The 18,483-nt window shown below is 37.4% G+C and overlaps 2 long non-coding RNA genes across 6 annotated transcripts in view; one reads left to right on the top strand and one right to left on the bottom strand.

The window, feature by feature from the left end:
* The window catches only part of LOC106041348 (uncharacterized), a 179,025-nt gene that overhangs the window by 117,748 nt on the left and 42,794 nt on the right, over positions 1–18,483 (bottom strand). The gene's annotated exons all lie outside the window — the stretch shown is intronic.
* LOC106041344 (uncharacterized) lies at positions 422–17,822 on the top strand. Its single transcript, XR_001210440.3, has 4 exons — positions 422–640; positions 2,586–2,785; positions 10,343–10,439; positions 14,985–17,822. It is a non-coding gene; the product is annotated as an uncharacterized lncRNA (long non-coding RNA).

Here is an 18,483-nt window from a genome sequence, read left to right on the forward strand (position 1 = left end):
ATTAATATCTAAGGAAAGCTAGTCAGTGATCCTCCAGTGAAGGACAGAAGGAATGTCATATGGATCCATTCCACCTCCTGAATGTTCCCAACCACACGTGCTCACTGAAAAAACTGAAATGACTGCTATATTGGAGACAACAAATGAAGTATTTGTAGAGAATTACCTGTTTGTCATTGCTTAAAACGTTAGTAAAAATCAGAATGTTTTAAACTCTTACTGAGTTTGTATTAAAACAACCAACATCTGTCACAGCTTTCAGGAATCTTCGCTGAATGATCCCACAAAGAATCCTTTGCTGAAAAGACAAGGGGGAAAAAGTCTCTAGAGAATTGTGTCTTGTTTGCTGCAAATATTCTCCCCCTAATTCTCCATCTCTGGAGGACAAAGGAGGGGGAATCTTCTCCCTGATGCTAGTGTGAATTTAGCCTGTGTCTTTGTGTCTCCATGGAGACAATGTCAACACATCTGTTTTCTTTTTGCACTTGTGATGGAAGCACTCTACGCAGAACTCATAGTTGTGGGGAACAAAAACAGTATCTCAGGGCAGAACCGGGGAGAATTCTTTACCACAATGACCAAAGCTGTCCTGGTTCAGTTCATTTCCACCAGTGATATGTGCCACCAGAAGAAAAGACCGGTGAGTGTAAAGTCATAGCCTAAAGCTCAGAACTTGTATCTCTTGATACTTTACTCTTTAATTAAAGAAAGAATAATAAATATTAAGTGTTTGCAAGAGAAGAAAAAGAAATATAGATCCAAGATATTCGAGGCCATCAGGTGAATTACAACTTTCTAGACTTCTGCAATGTTAACATGATATTATAATGTGCCCACAGCTGTTAGATATTTTTGCCCCTTTGTATAGGCACTACAAATGAATACCTCCCAAGACCTCACTGCAGAGCTCCATTGTATATACATTATTTGTAACTTTATCTCCCATTTCCCCCAACATTTATTCATTGTCAGCTAATGGAAGAGGAAAATGCATTGCAATGCAACTGTGTCCAAGTTATTTGTTTATCTCACTAAATATATTTCAGCTCCAGAACTGGCAAAGGAAAGCAAAAGTTGAAACCAGCATTGTTTCAGTAGCTGCACATTCATTCAGTGCCTGGAGCGTGTTAAACTGGGTTTTACCAGTCATAAGAAAGTCCCACGTTCCTATTCATTAACTTATGAATAGGAGTAGGTCACTCTCAAGCTTCACTGTCTGCAAAAGGAAATACAAAATTGAGATATCCTACCAGAATTTAGTATTTTTAACAAAACTAAACCACTGATTTTAGAACATTTACCACAACCACAGTACATTTAATATGCATTCCTGGTATTCCATCATTTTTATTTATCATTCCTGCTTGTGAAACCTTTGGCCTTCAATATGACAATGATCCACTAGTGAGTTTTTGGCTGGGACTACAAACCTAGAAATAAAGAGAAGGTCTTTACTCTGTAAAGTGCCTTCTCTCAAGCAGAATTGATTACTCTTTGCCACACAAAGTCCTCACAATAGCAAAGAAACAGAAATGCTGTTTTAAAGATATACTAGAAACCACAAATAACAAACCTGTCTGGTATGGACTAGTTAAGTACTAGCTGTTTGCTTTAAAAAACATCCACTGTATATGCTTTGTAAGGGGAAAGTATTGAGAACATTTACAATATGGAAAGCAACTACTTTGTATATTTAAAAGCTTATCATTTTAACAGCCCTTTAAAGGTCTGTGCAATAACCAGTCTAATGTTATTCTTCTAACACTCATGATCCAGTACTCAGAGCTTCAGGTTCTGACAGCTACAGAGCACCTGGAGCTTCTACAAAACACGTAGTGAAGATAGGACTTTTCATATCTTTTTCTATTTACTACTAAGCTTGTTACATGCTTCATTCAATGAACTGGATAGCCAGTTCCCTAAAAAAAACCAAACACATATCTTTTCTTCTTTATCAGATCAATTTAAATCCATAAAGGTGACATCTCAAAAGTAAAGAGAGAATTATAGATACGAGACCAAACTTAGGTTTTGTCCCTTTCAATCTCCATGCTTCAAATTGACCAGAAACTCACTCAAATTGTCTGGAGTTTGGACACAACAGACATTTCCCTGACCTTCATGCACAGCTAGTACTGAGGAGGTGTGCATTTTGGGGAAGGATTATGCCTTCCTTGCACAACTGCCGACTTTGTTTGGGAGAGTTAAAGTAATCATATGCAAGAAAAGAAGCCTAAGCATAAACTTACTTTACAGTAATAATAAAAATAGTAATACTTACAGCTGTCTGCAAAACACCAAGTCAGTTTATAACACATGGTTTGAAACCACTTTGGTGACAGGCACAAATGATGAGAAGGCATGAGGCAGGAAACTGAAGTGCGGTGTCCTTACATGCAGACAGAAACATCCTTTTATAGTTTTCTGGTTGTAGCAAAAATCCCTCATTACTTCTGCCCTAGCCACAAACCAGATGCACCTAAGTCTCATTTTCTTTCATGAGTCACAGGTAGAACACACTCAAGGTGAAACTACTCATATCATGCGAATTTAGGTTTCTAATGAACGGAACTTTGTTTTTTCAGTTTTACGCAAAATTCATTGCAACTAACAAGAAAAGTTCTTTGGCATCACTGGACTTTGAATCAGCCTTCAGACTCTAAGCCCAGCATGGAAGTGATGCGGCAGCAGAATAAAGACCTTAAAATCAGAGGCAAGCAACCAGAAAATCAAATGTCTAGAATTAGACAACACTGAGGCTAATGAGGATTACCCGTCTGTTCAGGTAAGAAAGCAGCACCAGATTCAATGTTTGCTATTTTGCTGATATTCAGACAGGTTCCTAAAAACAAGCTGTTGCTTCGATTTGCTTTCAATTTCCTTAAGAGAAAAACTTCAAAGCATATTCCCAAGGTTTGGAAATGAGCTTATGTGAGCAGCTGTTCAGAGCATCCAGCTTCTTTCTAATTAGCTTGGGGAAAAAACTGGAAAGTGAGATTTTGCTAGTCCAACCTTACAATATAAAAGGCAGGACAACAAAAGGCATGTGGTGAAGAGCTCATATTTCTGTTTCAGCGTGGGGCTTATCCATTCAAATATTTCACTTTTAATAACTTTGCTGCTGCCATTTTTATGCTAGTTGAACATCTCAACTCAGTATTTTAGAAAGGAATAGGAACCTCCAGGTTCTACAATAAGAACCTCTGAGGCAGGAAGGGACATTAGTATTCAAATGCTGTAATTGGAACTGTTAAACTGCTAACTGGATATGCATGATGTCCCCTAAACTGCCAGAGACATGTCACAGAAAGACACACAGCGAGCCATGTTCTCTTAAAGGACAGGGCAGATGATGAAAGCTGAAGCCATTAGTCATTTCACAGCTTGTTTGGGTTGGCCTTGGGTTTTTATGCCTTTCAGAATACTTAGCTAAGGAATTTCATGACATGGCAATACTTAAAGTGAAAAGGGCACAGTAATTAGTTCAAGGCATGAAAGGAATTTGATTTTATAATGTAGACTTTTTGAATGCATAGCGCATATTAAAAAGAGCCTGTAACTTTTAGATTGGCAAAAACTCAAAATTATCCTTGGAGATAGTATGAAGTTTCTCCCAACTTTTTGCAGAGTAAGACAGAAGTCAAAATGAGCTACTTTTAATAAAACAAACGTTTTTCATTCTCAAAGATAAGGCCTTGGGTTCTTATCCCAGGGCAGGAGTCATCAGTCAGTATTTACTGATTGAGATTTTTTTCCTCAGCTCTGGCTGACCAGCCAGGGTGTGACAAAGCCCGGCTCTGGGCACACACCCAGCTGGCATTCTTGGATCGCAGGAGCTCTTGTCCCTTTTTCAACTTTGCTGGCAAAGCGTCAGCACAGATCCTAGGGATGAATTAATCTACTGTATAAATATATACTGTGGAATCTTCCCTTGGGAAAAGGATCCAAGTTCACAGAGAACTGCCAGTCTAATTGAATGTTTCATTGACACTGGAAGTGGTATTTTGTTACATTTTAAGACATTTATCTGGATTTATTCCATATCTTTTGCAGAAGGAAGTTTCATAGAAATGACTTCCTAATATTAATAAAAGCACTGAATATGTTTTGAATATTTCAAGAAAAAATACATTTCAGTATTTCTATATTTCATTCTTTCAAAAGATCAAAATAATATTAATTTGCAGGAAATCCTAGAATTTTTTTTTTTTAAAAAAAGGAAAAATGATCAGGAAAACTTTGGGGCAGTTTAATTTCTTCCCTTTTACCTTCACTCCCTGGTTTTCAAATGGAAACAAAACTAATAAGATATTTTCTATTCACAGATTTTTAAAATGCTGAACAAGCAAGCCAAAACACAGAAAGACTTTCCTCTCCTTCTCCCTATCCAGACAACTTTAATATTCCAAGTAGAAGTACCTTTTCATTTATAAATAGGGAAATAGAGACAGAAAATGGAAATAGAGTAAGTCTAGAAAAGAAACTGAGAATTCTTAACCATTGTAGCTCAAAACTGGTAGACTAAGTGGGACCACTGCTCATTGTTTTCAGGCACAAAGAATGGAAAATTTTAGATTGGGCAATGAAAGTTCATCTTACTTATAAGATGGCTGCTCATTATTTTCAGGCACAAAGACTGGAAAAATTCACATTGGGCAATGGAAGTTCATCTTCTTTGTAAGATGAGTTCTTTTTGTTGGGCAGCACCATGCAATTACTTATGACATTGTTACCAAGCTGAAGAGTCTGTTTGTGTACTATGTAATAATTCTGACTGGTGTTGTGAACTGTTTCTTTTTTTTTAATCAGTGAAAAATGATCAAACACATGTGACATGTGAAATCCATGATTTCCTAACAGATTAGTCACAACTGCTGTTCTTCCAGTCAGAAATACCGAATAGCCACATATTTTTCATCTCCCTCCTGCAAATGGGAGCTCTCTAAAACAACAGGATGGACTTTCTTGGGAAGCTTGATTTCTCTTGACTCACCACAGACAACAGGAGCAGAACACAAAAAACATTTTGTCGGAGATAAAACTAGCCAAGTATTAATGCTAGGTATCCAAAGCCACAGAACAGAAGTGCTCTGAGACACAATCAGGGAAAGGAAGCTCAGTGACAGAGCCCCGAGCACATCCTCCCCACGCCTGCAGGTTTGGCTGCCTGGGCTGAGGGCCAAAGCAGAGATAGTGCAGCCAAGGGCTGCTTGTGGCTCTGAAAATGCATGCCATAAATTCAACACTCGGCGCTGGAGATTCAGTTGTACATAGGACTTTTCAACCCATGAAACTGGTTTCCTTGAAGCAAGATCAGATGTTCTCAATTGAAGTGGTATGCTGGAGAGGGTGGGATCAGAGTAATTCACAAAACTCTGCTGAGATTCAAGAGTGAAAAAACTGTAAGTTTTAGACAGAACTGGTGGGATCCTGCCATGGATGATTTTTATCAGATCCATGTCACAGCATTTTTGTCTATTTCAAAATATCTTGTCACTGCAGTAAAAGGTTGTGCATCAAATCCTAAGGCCAGTAAGTCAAGTGAAATACCAAAGTTTTTCCTATATGGTATGTGTTATGGATTTTCAGAAAACAAAGAGCTACCTTATTTAAGATGGTTTCTGTCACCTTGTAATGCTGACAGAAATATATCATATCTTTTGTTACTTAGACTATAGTGATACTTAAAATGCCCCGTCCTCTCCAAAGAGGCCTTGCCTCTGCCCCCCAAGTCCACATGCTCTAATTAAACATCATACAGGAATCTGTTGCAGAGCAAGACTGTTGTGTTTTAAAAGAAAGACTTGCTCTTTCTTCCAAATAACTTCTGCATAAAATCAGGATGAACATAACCTAAGACATTTGAGTTTAAGCACTCAAATGCAATACACAATTCCTGTGAACAAATAACCAATGTTAATTCAGATATTTAGTTGCATATGCAAACATATTTTATATCCATTTAGCTTACTATGCAATAAAAGCCTATCCATCATACAATTAACTAAGCACTTCAGAAGTGTAAGAATGATATACAGCTCTTACACAGCACTTGTCTGAACCTCCAGCTTTCAGAAATCATGAACAGCTGCCTTTTAGGAAAAAAAACCAACAAACTTTAGAATGGCTTTTTTAAATCTGTTGATCAATTTTAGATTCTTTATTTCTTGAAATTTAGAGCCTTTAGGATTCACATTCATTGTTTTTTACCCCCCCACGCCCTAACCAACAGTCATAATATTTAAAACATTTTTCTAGGGAGGCTCACGATTCTGTGTAAACAACTGTTTCCAACAGCTAAGAGCAAAAGTGAAACTCCATGTGTCCCAAGAGCAAGCCAGGAAAGGATATATGTAATCACATAAAAAGGAGAGCTTACCACTAGGAAATGTCAGCTACAACAGGCAAAGGGGATATCAATATATAGTTACTGTTATCAACACTGCAGGCCACTGTTTACACTCTACATTATTCGCATCTAAGTGAACTAATAACACAGAATGTAACAGAACTAGTAGTTACTATAAAGCCCTGCTGAACTTATTTCCAAAAGAAACTTTATAAGAAGCAGGATATCATTACTGACGTGAGAGCATACGCATAAAATCAACTACTGCTGCATTTTTTTTAGATCATTTTCTTGGTCGTTAAGTCTCATCATAATATCTGGAGTTCTGTATACTCTATAAGGAGCCCTACCTCCTCAATATGCATCATGATCACAATGTAAAATTTTAGGCTATCCAATTTTTCAGATTTTCACAAATCATGGTGGTTTGGTTTTGGGTGGTTTACCCTTTTTTTTTTTTTTTTTTGAAGGGGAAGAGAAGTGGATAGCATGCTGCATTTCATCTCCTCTGCCATATCCCTGTGCAACATCGTTTTTGCAGCTGTTAACCTCGTCCACCCCTCTTTTTAAATGACTATTGAATTTCTTAAAGGAAATTGGGAAGCCCTAATGATTTTGAGGTACACCAAAACTGTCCCACAGACTCAGTTAGATCCTGTTCATCTAATTTATGATCTTTTGTCTCAAGCATATATACCAATCAGGTATGTGCAAATGCAACTAGTTAAATGCTGAAATACAAACCTGATTAATATCTACAGCCAGAATTAACTGCTGATGTAACCTGAACAACAAGCAATTTATAGAGAAAAGAGCCCCCCTTCTCAGAGTCTGTATTCAACATGCCCAGATTGTCTTGCTCTTTAAGGAAGTTTTTAATGTAGTCACAGAAGCAGTAGAGAGTGAGGGGAGAAATGACAATCAAGCTATACAAATATCTCAGAATTCAGGCTTCAACCTTAAGCGAATGATATCAGAACTGCTAAACTCTGGCAGAAGTGCCAGTATGGAAAATAAACTAAAGAAACAGATGGGTCTACTCACTAATAGAGTAAGCTTTCCAAAGGGAAACCAGTTGCAACACACGTAATGTGAGCCATGATCCCGCGTCTGTGCTTCATCCTACTGGGAGAACCAAAGTGGAGGTGGGAAACAAAGGATACTGATTCTGACATACCACACAGATTTCTCTCTATCCATATTAACACTGACCAAAACATGCTCCTGCTCAGTAGAGACTGCACCGTGCTAAGGACAAATTTCTTCTACCCCAGTAACCTGATGCACTGTGAACTAGACTGAGAAGCGATGACCTTGCTGTAAATGACAGAAGTAGCTCAGGGGATTGGACAAATACAGCGCTAGTGAAAAAGCCACACACTCATATACAAGAATTTGGTCCTCCAAATGGTTCTGCAACAGAGTGATTAATCATTGACAAGGAATTAATCCCTTGCCTTCAGTACAGAATAGTGTAGGACTAGTGTAGGACAAAGCCATCCTGTAGAAATCTGGGATTTAATTTTCTTTTTAACTTCAAAAGGGAAAAAAGAAAAGCAGACAAACACCAAAGAGCCCAAAGTTTAAGACTGGCCCCCTACCAACTCTTGAGACACAGACAGTTTGGAGACATTCATGCAGAGCTAAGTCAAGCGATCAGCAGTGAAGCCATTCTGACACATGAACTGTTGAGAAATTCACATTGCTGGGTAAGTAAGACAAGTAGGTTACTGAAACCAACATCAGCAGGCTCACCAGGAAACAAGCTGCAATGCTAAAACAAAAAATGAGAAACCTCTGTGATCTTCTTCCTATAAACTCCGCTTCTGTTAAAGCTTATAAGTGATGAGATCCAAAGTTCTGTGGCTCTGCGCTACACATAAACTTGGTAGCTGGTCCTCAGTCAGAAACTGTAGTCCACCCTCAGGAAGATCATCAATTTAATTCAGTTTATGGATAAGCAAGATGCCAACCCAGCAGAGCCAGAAACTGAACCTAGGCCTCTCACACCCTGAAGAATGAGTAGGAAGAACCCTACCCACCGGGCTTTACGCCTCCTGCACTTTAATCAACGACAAATTGGATTCAAAGTCTTTCTTCAAGTTGAGAGAAAAAATAAGCAGCTGGGAACTGTAACAAGAAAAACTCTTCATCTGTAAAGGCCAAAGGCTAGAAATCAAGCAAGAATTCCCTAATTTTTAGTTTTGTTTCATCCTGTGAAATTGGAGTCCATAACTTTCCTTGGGGCTGTTTTCTAAGCCTTACATGTTGCTTGTGTTTAGTAAATCTGGGTATTGAACACTGTTGTGCACCTACAATTCCTCCACAATGCACGTTTATATATTATTACCCTCTACACGTTTGCTATGAAGAGCAAAGGATAAGAGCCAGGAACCTGGTTGCTTTCCTAATGCAGGAACAGACTGCTGAAACTGCAACCACAGGAACTGACTGGGTGATGTGTTCTCACCTCTACTACCAATACCTTGGATTATCTTCATCACTTGAAAGAACATACAGTTATAGCGCACACCTTAAGAAAATTAGCATAAATAGCATAAGCAGTGAGGAAAAGACGTTCTACCAATTCACGTGAAGAGTATGTCTGCTGTGTAACCCGAGAGTTTCTAGTTAATCAGTATTTTTGCTGAAATGGATAATTTTCCACAGTCTCAGAATGACAGCTTATGGTACAACATTCTGCTTTACAAGCACAGTGAAAAGCAAAACCAGGAATTAAATGGATGAGATTAATAAAGCCTTTATTGTCTGGGGGAGTTTGAGGGATGTGCCTGGTACTGCATGGCACATCTGTGGCACAGAGTGAGGCGATCCAAAACCACCTATGGACTAAACCTTGCTTGACTCTGAAGTGCTGTTTTATTAGGAGACAAGCGTTAAAAGTCTTCGATGAAAATCAAAAAAGCAGGATATATATAACCTGTTGAGAAATGTTCCTCTGTCAAACAGTAGAAATATTTGAAATGAGATCCTCTGGGTAGCATTGTTGTAAACTTCTTTTTTTTTTTTTTTTTAATATTTTCTATATCAATTTGAATAGTAAGAATAGAGGACAGTTAAAAAATCTGTCTATGACACCTACTTTGGGGTCACTGCAAGGATTTCAGATGACAAGCTGAGAATTAAGAATGATCTTGACAGGCTGGAGAGAATCTAAATTCAACAAGGTTGAATTGAGTACAGGTAAGGGCAAAATGGTCTGTACTTCAGAAGGGCAAATGAACTGCACAAAAGTAAAATGGAGACCATCTGGTGAGGCAGCAGTTCAGCAGAAAAAACATCTAAAGCTTATGGTGAATCAACATGATGCTGATATTAAAAAGGCTAATCTCATTCTGGGAAGCATTGTTACAAGAGTCATATGTAAGACACACAGGCAATCTATTCCACTCCATTTGAGAAATGAAGACAGCATTTCCACTTTTTGGGAATCAGATAAGAAAAAAGTAGAAGAATTGGAGAAACTCTGGAAGAGCAGGGACAGAAAGAGGCATGGACACAACTGGCAGAGAAAATAAATATGGGACTGTCTGAATATCCTGTAACACAGAGAGTCAAGAGGTACATCAAAAGATGTCCCTGCAAAAGAAAAGATTTCACAACAGAAATTAATTTTATTTAAGGATAGTCAGGAGATCTTTATCCAAACTGGCAGAGGAAAAGATAGCTATAGATATAAAAGGTTAGCAAATTCAACTCAACACAAAACTTAAGTGAACTTCAAGACAGCACAGCCAGTGTTTCACCTGGTAAAAAGTATAAAATTAAAACTGTCCTTAAAGAAGGAACAATCCCTACACTTTGCAAAGCCTTTGGTATGCACTGCAGTATTTTTAGAGGGCAGGCTATTTAATAGAAGAGAATGAGGCACCCCTAAACTCCCAGCGCTCAAAAAGAACAGGACTGTTGTTTGTGGTGAATCCAAGGTTACCACTACCCAACACTATCAGACTTGTTCTTTCCTTTTTTCAGACTTCAAGAATGGCTTTGCCCTTGCTGTGGTTAATTTTCCTTCAGTCTCAGTCAAATCAGCCTGTAACTTAGACTCTTTGGCTTTCAAACAGGAAAGGTAAGCAAACAAATGGAGGCACTGTGAATATTGGACAGAGTGCTGCAATTCACATCACAGACGAAGTGCCTGCTCCATTAGAGAATGCTAATGAAAGAGCTATAAGGTCCCTATACCTCCTGGTTAAGTTTGTGCCTAATTATGAAGAAATAGCAAAGACACAGCAGGATCCATCTAAACCTTTTTGCTAAATAAACACAAAATGAGAGGCTTAGATCCATACACTTACTGTTATGCTGGAAAGCTACTTAAACACAAAGATAACATTTAAAACCTTGCAAGCCATATGCAAGTATTCTGGCCAGTTATACTACCATCAATTGGTCAGTCTAATCATTAATTTTTGGAAATGTAGATAAACCAGTCTCTTTCCACAAAAAGAAAAAAAACAAAAAACAAAAAAAAACAACAACCAACCAACCAAACAAAAAAACAGTTATATTAACCGGTATTAAGCATTAATCTGTCTTTTCATTTTATTCCTGCTTTGATCATCTTAGGCAAATAGCATCCATTGACCCACTGAAGAGAAACAGAGCATAATATTCCACTGAAACTTTTCCTCAATTTATAATGATGTCCAGCACTGAAATCAAAGCTCTTTCTGATTAGCAGGGGAGACCTGGGGATAAAAGAGAATTGTATATGCTGATAAGCATTTTTTGATAGCAGAAGAATAAATTATTGTGGTTGTACTGCAAGTGGATTATTAATCTTCCTGTGAATTTACAATACTCAAACAATGACCACCGAAATACTGTAGATATTTATGAGCAAATAACTCCAGGGAAAAATGTGCCCTATTTCATTGCTTGGACCCAGAATTCGCAATGATTTAGTATTAGAAAGCAGTTCCTATATCTTCCTTTTACGCATGCACACTTTCCCAAATTTGGATTTTAATTTTCCAATGTCTTCTAGTGCATTTGTGATACTGATGATACAGCAGAAATATAGTACTCATAGTATCATGTGTATGAGGCAAAAATCTCTCTCCTCTCACACCACCAGTGATTGACTGTGCTGCTACTACATATACTATAATGGGAAAACACAATGATTAAGGATCAGTCAAAACCTCACTGGACCCTTTTCACCTTCCAGCCACTTGCTTCTCATTCTGCCCACTGGAAATAACAATAATAAATTAAAAAACAAAAACAAACAAAGAAAAACTACTAAAAGCTGAAGGGATTCTCTCAGGCAATAGGGATGGATTTCATATTAGCTCCTCTAGACTGCTTCAACAATGACAGAGAAGTTTGAAATTAACTTTAGTATTTACAAATATTATTGGTGTGATTCTCCCAGGAGGAGCACGTACAACATCCCTGAAAACCGCACTCCCAAATTTCAAAATTTAATTCGAAGCACACTGCCTACCTCAGGACAAAATGCCTGACTGCTAAAAGCTTTAGCATCCTCTCTGCTCTGCTGCTGAAGGATTGCTATTTCTAGAAGAACTCAGCTCTGTAAGACAAAGTGTTAATACATTTTTCTGTAGGTCTCTATGGCCTGAAGTTTGAATTTAATGTGAACTGAATAAAATCATTTGCTTTTTATCAGCATGGTCCATGAACCATGGTTTGAGGCCAAGACGTGACTCTAAGGAAAATGAGTTTAGCTGCAACTCCCTAATCCCTGGATAACATCATAAAATCACCACACTTCACTCAGTACTGTTTAGCAAGGAATGACTGCCTCCATAGTAATAATAATAATAATAATAAATGAATTAGAGTCACTAGCTCCTTTAAGATGATGGCCTTTGCAGGTTCAGGTGAGGTACCTGGCTGTGCATGGAGAGGATGCAGCGTAGCCAAGACAGAACAATAATGTCCATTTCACTTTTATGTTTTATTTCTGGAAATCAGCTCAGAAATCTACTTTCAAAAGAGAGGAAACATCCTCTTGCACATTCTTTCTCTCTTAACACATGCATAAGATGTCCTTTTATGTCTAACAATTCTGGGTTAAACCCATGCTTTGCTGCAGTTATAATTCCAGAATAAACATAGGAGTAACTCCTGATACAGACTGTTGTAATAACCCATGAAAATATGGAAACTCAAATGTAGAGACAGTTGCAGAAGCAATTATTGTTTTCCATAAAATCCATAGAATTACATACGCTAAGAAGGAAAAGAGCTAAATTCATATGAACTGACCGTTGTTTTAAATATTGGTTCCACCTCTCTTGATTAGATGCAAAGGAATTTCACTAACGTAAAGACGTATGCCTACACTTAGCTCTGTAGCACACACAGATACTGACCATTCCCTGGCAGAAACTTGATGATACATGTGTGCTGGATGGGAGCAGAAACAAACCAACACAACCAATCGCAACTAAGCCTCCCATTGAATAGGTGAAGCGTAACTAAATGAAACACTTCTGACAATTTGATGGAATAATCTTGCATGACGAATACTCCTGAGAGAAAATGCAGAGGGAAAACACTCTGAGAACATTATTTCTTACAATTTCTTCTCAGAAGCCTGTGAGCTCCCTTAAGGTTCTCCACACAGTAAGTATGAACTTAATAGAACATGCTCGATTTCTTTCTCTGAAAGAATCTTAAATATTTTTTATTCCATCACATAATCATTTAAAGACCTTTTTCTTTGATCTTAATAGACTGTGCACCAAACCATAGTTAATAGGGTGATAAGAGTTTAAAAAACAGCAAATAAAAAGACATAAGCCAAAAAATTGATCGACCCCACCATGGCTCAGATTTTATTTTGTAGAATTCAAGCAACTACAATCACGCTAATTCTACCCTGTTCTAAAGTGCAACTCCTAAATTCTGCAGAACCATTCCAGTATTTAGACACCAGCAGAATAACTCCAGATGTGGCACAAGCAGAGAAGAATTTATTTTGTTTGTTTACATACAGTTATACAAGCTTAATTGAAGATTCAGTTTAGCACTGGTGTTTTTCAAACAAGGGGGCAGGACTCGTTAGTTTGACCACAGTCCAATGTTATTCTGCACAAACAACAAACGAGGTTGGAGCGTGAACAGAGCTATCACACAGCTATCCACATCAGCCGTGTATATCTAATGCAGTTATTTAGAAAAATAGTTAACGTAAGCATATTAATCAATGAAACCTGAAATAAGAGTAGCTATAAGAACAGCCGTACTGTTTAAACTAAACTAGTACAAGTATGCATAGATTGGCTCTAGCAGTTTCTGCAGTTCCCATTTCCACTCTAATGCAATGAATTATCTGACTCTACCTCTCATTTAAAAAAAAAGTTCTCATTTGGCACAGAATTTTTAGCTAAGGGTGCCAGGTCCTGATAAGGATATGCTGGGGCCATCTGTACATGCGTATGTTTCTTAAACAGTACTAAATAAAATATCCATCTTTCTTTTTAAAAAAAAAAAAAAAGGTGTTCAATAAGGAACTTCAGAGTTAGCCAGTGGTATTTTGTAGAATATATTATTTTACACCCTGGATTAAACTGAATAACTCATCTGAAAGATATCCATGCCTAATAATTCATTAATAAGCACATGATATTATCATATAATTAAAATTTATTATTTGGTGTAGATATGCTGCAGGATTTTCTTCCTGAAGGGTTCACATAGGGTCCAATCCAGTTTTTCAATGTTCTTTTTTCCAGTTCCCTTCTGACAAACAAGAACATGATTGTCACTGCCTTACACTTTGTTTCAAGCCAAATCTCTTGACTCAGTTTCCATTCTCCTACTTGATCACCCCAAATTCCTTTTTCAACCTCTTTCTCGATAACTGTTGGGAAGTTGGATAACTTCTTTCTGGATAACTTTTTTGGGAAGGGAAAGGGATTTTTTTTTACATAGCAAAGCTAACTTAATCTTGGCTAAAACGTCTGCCCTACTGAAATTGTGCCCGAGAGATATTTGGATCCCAAAGATATCAAGTCTTAAGCAACAAGAAATAACTCCACAGCATTCATTGCAAACATAGCAACAACTCAGAGGAATAAGGAATATTTTCTTTCAAATGCAAATCTACCTGCAGTAGGTAGAGTTCTGTCATCTGATGATAGACCTGTCCTTTCAGTCAGTGCACATTTCCAGTAGTAAATAGGTAATTTTCCTGCATTGCCTTTTGGGACGTTTTGAGTTTATTTTCATAAGGATAAGCAGAGAATATACCTTTACTGACTAGCAAGAGTGGAAATAGCATCAAAGCAACCATTAACTCGCAGCTGTTTTAAATGGCACCCAAACAATAACAGACAAAGTGTTCCATTTGACAGCCTTTCTATCTATGGAAAGTAGTGATCCGTGGAGCACAGTGATATTCCTGCCCTGATAAATCTGCGCTGGTACACAGGCAAAGCACAGTCTGGGAGAAAGGACTCAAAGCAACAGGAATGAGAATCATTGACAAAAACTACCAAGTGGGAGTCTTGGACTGTTATTACAATACCTTAAAAAAAAATGTCTTGATGGTGAAGTTAGAACAACAAAATATTTTAACTGCATGCAAGAAATATGGCTCTCTGCTCTGATTTTCACGGACTGAAATGATTCTTTACAGGTACATGTCGAGAGGTGGACTTTTCAGCTTCTACACAACAGACATGCAAGGAGGTGATTATATACTGAAGAAATGTAAAATCCTATAGGTTTTTACTGTAACTGATAAAATGGGTTTCAAGGATAACAGCCGGGTTTGAGGTACATACAGCCAAATCCTTTGAAAATCCATGCATAATATGCTTGACATTAAGACGTATTTCAGTGACAGCCTGGAGCATATATAAAGAGAGTCCTTCAGCACAGAAGACAAGGACAAAATGTAGGGAACACTGAAGAAGAACTAAAAAATACTCTCCCCAGCAAAAGGTTTTAGCACATTATGACTGCAGATTTACAAGAAGAGTTTAAATTATTAGTAGGAATGAGAGTAGAGAGAAGTCATTGGAGAGTTATGAAGAGAGCAGAATGATCCATCTGATATTCTCTGCTTCTGCCAGTAACGATTTGAAGCAACAAGGAAAAACTGCAAGTTCTCTCTCTTGATTAGGGTTAGGAGCTTACCTAATTATGAACAGTTGTGCCTCAGATCAGACATCACAAACAATGATCAAAGTTAAGATATTCAATACAAATGGCCTCTGTGGATGTCCTATTTGATTTGCATATTTTCAAATTTAAAAAAGCTCAACTCTGCTGGCATTTGTTCCTAAGCCCTTGAGTTTAACAAGGTTGCCCTCTAAAGCCTTTGAAGTATTCCTGCCTATAAGAAACAAACACGTGACTGCATCACAGAAAGGAAAGAAAACACATAAATGTTTCCTGAGCCAGTTAGAAATCAGGAACTATGGACTCAATCCCATCAATAAGGGGATACATCTCAAGCTCATCTCTAACTGAATTGAAATGAAGCCCTCATAAACCTTGGCAGTCTCTTATTAAATGCCTCTTACAAAACATACATCAACCTATGAGCTGGAAGACATGACTGAACTGAAGGTAAATTTTTCAGTGCCCAGAGGCAGCTCTTTCCTTTTTTTCCCCATATTACCGATCCTGTTACTGCCTGATAAGCAAATTAATTTTCTCACAATTGCTACGTAAAACATGTAATTAGCATTCCAGTACACAAAATTGCTACCAGCCCACTACACTGGTTTGAGAGCTAGGAATACTCAACAAAAAAATCATGCTTTTGATACAGTCTTTACACCATCCATACAGTGAAGTTGCTACTTAGCTATTTCACAGCGATGGTACAAAAGCTGGGTCATCATTTGCAACCCTACTAAACTACAGCTGTGATGGGAAATACGTGTGAAAGATGACTTACCCCTAACTTGGCCAGTGACTCTGTCATAAATGAGGAACAGCAAAAGAAAACCTGTGAAGTCAGAGAGCTGAAATGTCGCTGATTCTTTTTTCTTAATGGTGGGTCAGTTTGATAAAATTGCACTGTGTTTTGACTAGCCAAAACAGTTTCATTTTCCTATAGGGAATATCAGTGTGAGGTTAAATAAATAAATTGGTAATAGTTTGATATTGCAGTGCTGCATGTTAATGAAGCTCTGGTAATCAAAAGAATTACTCTGAGTTTATGTATATCACATGTAAAACAAGTAGTACCCATGGATTACATTAATACATACAATTAATGAATGGGTGCTAAACTTTCAGAGACATTTTCTAACGTCACCTTACAATGCCTGCTGCTCATTGTTTCAAAGAGGATGAGGTGAGAGTAGAAGAACTCAAGTTTTGCTATAACTAACCGAATCTTCCAGTAACGACTCTGTGAATGTTCAGATTTACATCCAACAAGATAAGGCGACCATGCCAAGAAACGTAAGCGTTACAGACAAAAAGAAAGGGTTAGATCAATCTGGCCAATCAGATGTTACTCTCTTTACTAACATGCACTAAAGAAAATGAGTCTGTCCTAAAGTTTGACAAGAGATTTAGCGGTCAATGCATTAGCAGTTACATTTTTGGCATTCCATTCAATCCCTACTACATCAGTTTAATAATTATTAACAATTCCCATTCTCACATAAGGGAAAACGATTTACTTATTCTTGTTAAGATCAAGGTGTAATCAAAAACAATTTGTTACCCTTTATTGTGAGGAACAAAAAGATTCAAATAACAAACACACAGATTGCCATTAAAAAGAAAGAAAGATTACCTTCTTTTAATTGCATATACTTTCTTTAAATTGGTAAAAACATTTTCTTTGAAAATGGATGAAATACTGGATACAGCCATGCTAATGGTGGAACAAGTTGGTCTTAGTTAAATTGGCTAAGATCCCATCAGACATTTTGAAAAGTATTGCAAGAATACTTTAAAACACTGAAGAGTTCAGAAAAATACCATATACCCTATCAGTTCTAGTCTTTGGACACACCAGCGCTTGTTAATTGGACAATTAAAACTAGCACTTTAATGCTACGGGAGCTAGTGAATGCTAATGGATTTATTAGCTCCCTCTATTTTAGCAGCTCTTTGGGCCTCTAGCTGCTTCCATGAAGGAAACCATCCTTTATTATATGTTTACAAATAGGACTGAAAGACATCAATCATATTATAAAGGGAATGAAGGAGGAGTCTGATGAAATGATTTTTCCAATTATTCAGAAAATTTAAGGGCTAGCTAGAAGGAAAAAATGTTATTTAGGACATGCATGAAAAAGCCCACTTGTTTAATGAAATTCAGACTAAGATAAATGGATTAAGTACACCAGTTACTCAATAATGAGCAGGCAACACATAAATGTGTAGAAAGAGAAGTAATTTGTTTAGCCTATGGTGAATACATGATGAATACTGTGTAAAGGCATTAAGATTCCAAGCCTGAATAAAGATGCCAAGTGTACTTATTTGTATTGCTCTGGCTGTTTCTCTAATGGATGGAAACTAAAAGGTAAATATTTTCTATCATGTCTTAAAATTCCTTAAGAAACAGTTAGACGAGTAGGAACTATAAAACCTCATCCAAGCCACAATTTTGTTTTCTTAATATAATTTGTTCTAGGTTAGCATCCTGAATGTCTTTTGCTCACTGTATTCCTAGCACTGTTTGATCCATATACAGATGTTTTTACACAGACATCTGCCACAGATTTTGCCAGTTTTCTGGAGGGTGACATCTAGAACTAACATGGAAGATGCTTCCCCAAAGAGAAGTTAAAAGTTAGGAAGCACTTTGCAGAAACAATTGGTTTTACGAACACAACAATGAGTGGGGGTGCAACGTATTTGGCACATCAAAGTTACCTGTTGTTTCAAGGAAGGTAGTAACCAGAGAAACCGATCAGAAAACCTCTGGGCATAGATTTCTGATGCGTGTCCAGTGAAGTTTACTAAATGCAACAAGGCTAACAGAGAAGAATATACAGTGCAAACAAGCAGTATTGCATGGTTACTAAAGATTTACAGCTTCAGCACGGTTGACCTAACTGCCCACGCACCATTCCAAATCCCTATTTTATTTCCACTAAGTCTTTGTCACACAAAATTTTTCCTTTTTTTTTTTTTTAGTTAGATAGCTTTTATGAATT

This window comes from Anser cygnoides, chromosome 16 (genome assembly GCF_040182565.1).
Source record: "Anser cygnoides isolate HZ-2024a breed goose chromosome 16, Taihu_goose_T2T_genome, whole genome shotgun sequence".
Lineage (NCBI taxonomy): Eukaryota > Metazoa > Chordata > Aves > Anseriformes > Anatidae > Anser > Anser cygnoides.